Here is a 5,711-nt window from a genome sequence, read left to right as displayed (position 1 = left end):
TAAGATATATAGGGGAAAAATTGTATTAAATAATTATATTTGGGAAAAAAATTATTTTCATCTCCCCCATCTGAAAGGTCGGTCCTCCGAGAAGCACATATGATGGAATTAAGAGATTCTTATTAGTTTAAGGTCAGCCAACTGGAAACTTCAGCCTAGTTCGGTATGACGGTTTTATTGAATTTTTGGAGTTCTGTTATGTAGCTCCTCAGAGGATTTCTTGGAAGGAACAACCTTACACAATCCTTAATTACCAATAGACACATGTACACGATCAGATTAATTCATGAATAATATTTATAAAGATATACCCATCATCCCAATTATTTGCTGAAAGAACTGCCTCATTGGTTGTGATATCGGGGGGGGGGGGGCTATGCCCTGAGGCAGCCAGATTATGTGGAAAGTCTGAGGTGGTTTTATTTATAAACGGGTGATTTAGCCAGGTGCTTCAAGAGCACAGTTTCAAATGCCTTCTCTGGATTAATATTCATGAAGGATAAATTGATGTTCACCTGCACCCCAGGACATATCCTACAGTCCCGCATTATCCAAGGGGTGTCTGTTATTAATCACGTGGCTTGTTATTAGGGTGTAGGGTGAAATCTCCTAAAAGTTGCATCAGTCATATTTTGAGTGCTTACTTTGTGCAGAGCACTATACTAAGTGATTGGAAGACTACAACATAACAGAGTTGGTAGACACATTCCCCGCCTAAAACCCGCCTACAGTCTGAAGGGCCTATTAATGCCCTACCTGTTGAAAGATTGAAAAGCAAATTAGAATTCTGCAATGCTACTAGGTAGAAAATGGGGCTCTTAGGTTTGTTTACCTTATGTTATGACAATGAACTCTAAGTCCCTCTGTAATGAGGAACCAAGAGGCCTATTGAGCCCCCAATCCACTGACTGGGGTTTTGATACAATGTCAATTTGGAGGTTTACTTTGGAGTATTTAATGTTTCCCGATAATCCCAGATGGTCAATGATCTTACATAATTTTGCTTAAAAAGTAAGTAACTTCTGATGCAAAAGAAAAAGGAACAGTCTGGAGTTTATGAACGAAACTGGATTCAAGGATATTTTCTAACTTTGATCGAAGCACTGCAAGCCATGTAAATATGCACAAGCCTCTGTTACTTACCCACTCCCAACTGTGCACAGTTTTACCGTCGATTCAATTCTCCTCCTTTTCATTGTACTCAGTATCTTTTCTGGGCCTATTTTCATTTGGATATTATTCCCGCTTCTCTTAAAAAACCAAGCTCACAAACTCTCGTTCAAGAAAACTCATACTGTAATTAATGCTCACCATGTCCGACACCGCACACATATGAACAAGCAAGTTATTCCTGCTCTACACCGACCTTTAGGCTTGTATTGCTGGGCAAATATTACCATGTTCAGTAACCATGTTCTAACCTAAATATGTAGTGAAAACCTTACTTGGACTGCCTGGGAAATCGTATATTTAATATATATTATGCTGCATTGGGTGTGCCGATGAGTACTCTATAGATGAGGAGCAATGAAAACTTCTCCCTCTGAAAAATCAACCTGCTGTTAACTGTGGAAATTGACTCTACATGAATAATTTCAATTCTCATTGAAATGATAGCTTAGTCATGGATCTGTCAGGACATAAACCAAGGACATCTTTTGTTTTTATTGATTTTTACAGGACCTATTTGGTCAAATCTTTCCTTATCTGTTATCAAGCTGATATGGGTTGGTTTTTTTTGATCCGAGGTGGGGTAAATATTTATTTGACTCACTGGGGCAGTTATTTCAGCATGTTTAGATTTTATCTCTTTCCTGCCTTGAGTTAGTCAACAAGTATATAACTTGCCTTGGGTGAGTCATTTAACTTTTCTTTCAATTTCCTCAATCTGTAAAATGGGCATTTAATACCTGTTTCCCTCCTACTTAGACTTTGAGCCCTGTGTGTGACAGAGACTATACCCAGTCTGATTACCTGTTGTCTATGCCAGATCTTCAGACAGTGCTCGGCATATAGGAAGTGCTTAACAAATATCACTATTATTATTTTTAAGTATCTTTTGAGCACTAGGGGGTGCCCAATATTATTCCAAAAGTGGGGAATCTATGTTAAAGAAAAGATATAGTCCTGTACTCAAGGCATTTACTATCCAAAAGGGCAGACGAGAAAGCTTGTGACCAATCCTCATAAGCGGAAATAGACACAGTAATGACAAAATAAATTGAAAAGCGAGGCTAGAGCCAAGAAAGTTAACCACGTTGAGTTTGTGGTGTTACTGCTTAATAACTGTTGAATAATTGTACTAAAATCTGAATGTTCCTGTCTAGGATGCACTTCAAAGTCGACTGATTGATTGATTTAGTCATTCACATGAAATGAGAAAACTGCATCTGTGGTCTCAGTCTTTGATCAGAAGCAATTGCAATTTCCTGAGCTTCACCTGAAGAAGCCAAGATAGATGGACCTTTAGGACTGTAGTGATCTAGAGAAATGCACCCCCCTTTTTTTGTACAAAATAAAATGCGTGTCACCAGAAGTCAATTTCATCTTCTCTAAGTTTCAGGTAGGGTGAAGTCTAATCATAGAAATTACAGTGTATATTCTGAATTTGCAGCTATCTGAAAGTGTGAAGTCCAAAACTCCAAATGAAACCCAAACATGATTCCTTTCCCTCCTCTACACATGCGGAACAAATGGGCCATCCATTTACCTTTTGTTCCAGCTTCTAGGTCATTGAGACCAAGGGATGAGCTTTACATTTTGCTGATGTCCCCAAATCTTCTTTCATTTGTGCCTGTGGCCTCAGGGAACAAAGATAATCTAAATCTGCTCAAAAACGATGAGGTTTTGTTTCCTCACTAAAAGATCTATTTCCGGTGTGAGTAATGTCAGGATTCCAGGGTCTTCAGAATATAATCTTGCAAAAAGATATTATCCTCTTCCATCCTTTATCAGAGGGGAAGATAAAAAGAAGTGTGGTGTTTTGGGGTTTTTTTTTTATGTGAGAAAGTTGTCCCATAAAAGCTAACTACAGTTCAAAGGCAGTAAACAGAAGGTCTCAGTAGTTCAAGGCTAGATGACTGAGTGTGGAGAGGGCACAGGAGGAAGGAGATGGAGAGACAGAGAGAGTCATAATAAGGGACAGGTGCATTTGTTATTGAGATAAATTTGGCAAGAGCAAAGATTTTTTGGAACCTTTATGTCAGAATGAGCTTCAAATTGACTTTATATGCCTGCAGGATAGTTCTACAATCTGGTGTCACCCTGCCAAGTGTATAGGAAAAAATTCATTCATTCATTCATTCAAGCATATTTATTGAGTGCTTACTGTGTGCAGAACACTGTACTAAGCACTTGGAAAGTACAATTTGGCAATAGAGGCAGTCCCTACCAGGGCACCACCTAAAGGTAGGGTAGCAAAAAGCAACCTTTGAAGGAGAGGGGAAGGGATGGATAACCATGCGTTTTAAGCTTGTAGAATCCCGCAGTCCTCTTCTCTCTACAAATCCAACCCCTTCATAACTCAGATGCCACTTGGTTGCCAAGTTAGGAAACCTAGTAATTGACCTCACAATATTTTTAATTTCACTGAAAATTCTCTTTCTAAGGGAAAAATCCTTGGGTCCCCCCTCACAAGAGATTCACTTAAAGAAATTGACCTTGACAGTGGATTTGTCATCTTTTCTTAAATGCTCCATTAAGGGTGGCCCTGAAGAAGGTTGTTCACAGTCCTGCATTTGAAAGTTTTTTCTGCTGCTGCTGCTGCTCTGCTCCCAAAAAGTAGCCGTGATGACTGTTTGGCTTTTAGAGGAAGGGCTGGAGTTTGAACTTCTTGCTCAAATAATCTACTTGCTGCTAAAAGGATTTGAGCCTTTCTCAGAGGAAAAAAAAGCCAAAGGCAGCTCGATTATATCAAAACAACAGCTTCGTTTCGACTGTTCAAACTGACTAAATTTCAAGCTTCCTTAAGGGAGTAATTGGACCTATTAGCCATTATAGTTTACAAGATAAGGCTACATTAACAGAAATCTGAGACAACTTGCTAGTATTTTATTATGCAAGAGTACTGGTTTATGAATGGTTAAGTTACTTTGTGTTATTGAAAACAGATTTAATTGCCCTATAGACATCAATGGATTAAGGAGTACTTAGATTAGACAGAATTTTATAGAACCACAGATCCTAAGAGATCTTAGCTCCAGGATGCTTTTTTTATTTTTAAAGCAATTTTAGCCTTTATTGTTGTGACATGGAGAATGGACTAAAAAATGGGGAGCTATGCCTGCAGTTTGTGCGTTAAAAGAGGATTCAATATTTGATCATGAATGGAAGCTTTAGACAAATATTTTCGGATCACTCATTTTATGGGTCGGAAAAAAGATTCGAATCAAACACTCAGAGATGTTATTTTAAAAGTGTGTGTGTGTGTGATTTGAAACTATCTTTGTGATGAATGGTCAGTGGTTGAGAAGGAATAATTAGATGTAAATATTTATAATATTAAGTCTTATAATACGCTAAATGTCATAGAATTTCCTTTGGTTCCCTCAGTAAATACAGATGATCCGTCTCCCTCGCTTTCTCTTATCTAGGAATATTGGGACTGTTCCCTCTGGGAATCATGATGATTCCCTCCCAACACAGCATACCACGTTCAGCTACAGGAGAAGTTTGTCTGATCCATTCCATACTTGTAGTGGAATAAAAAAAAGTCATGGAGTAAATGGAAAGATTCCCTTTCAATTCATATTATGAAACCATGATGAAGAATGCCATAGGATTCTTGGATATTGGCATTAGAATGGGCTTTAGATCTCTTGGGAAATTCTTCCAAATCAACAGGAGATGAGCATCATTGAAAATCTTAGAAATTAATGACTCTGGATGGACTTGTCTTTTTCCTATTCACCAGCATTGAGTGAATTGAGCTTTGCTGCCCTTGGGTATTTTTTAACGATAAAGTCTTAATCATTGATAAAAATTCCATTGGAACTTTGAAAGTAAAGCCCCAGTTTTGTCACCTGTAAAATGGAGGTAAAATACCTGTTCTCCTTCCCCCTTAGGCTGTAAACCCTGCATGAGACAGGGACTGTGACCGGCCTGATTATCTAGTGTCAACGTTAGTGCTTAGTACATGGCTAGTCACACAGTAAGAGCTTAAGTATTACCACGATCATTAAGGGTGGAATCTTCTCCCTTTCTCCATCCCTGGCCCAATCCAGGACCCATGCAGAAATGTCAGTAGTCTTTAGAACCAGCAATGAAATTTACTTACTTTTACCCCAAGATGACTCAACTAAAAAAAAACAGAAAAGCAAACAAAACAAAAAGCCTGCTGTGTTTTTCTTCCAGATAAAAAGGAATGAATGTTGTTTGAATCAGGTGACACTTCATTTTTTCCCCCCTTGGTCTTCAACAGGGTGATTTTACTTGGAACAGCATGTCTGGGCGCAGTGTTCGGCTGAAGTCGGTTCCGGTGCAGAGCCTCTCCGAGCTGGAACGGGCCCGTCTGCAGGAAGTGGCTTTTTATCAGTTGCAGCAGGACTGTGACCTGAGTTGTCAGATCAATCCAATTCCAAAGGTAGGCAGTGCATCCGCCATATCATTCTGGAATGTTGAAAGTTAAACATCTGCTTGGCCAAACTGCAAACTGAACATTCTCCTCAAACCCCTCATTAACATCGGAAGAAGAGGAACGGGTCCTTTGGTGT

Source organism: Ornithorhynchus anatinus, chromosome 15 (genome assembly GCF_004115215.2).
Source record: "Ornithorhynchus anatinus isolate Pmale09 chromosome 15, mOrnAna1.pri.v4, whole genome shotgun sequence".
Taxonomy (NCBI): Eukaryota; Metazoa; Chordata; class Mammalia; order Monotremata; family Ornithorhynchidae; genus Ornithorhynchus; species Ornithorhynchus anatinus.
This window is presented reverse-complemented; position numbering follows the sequence as displayed.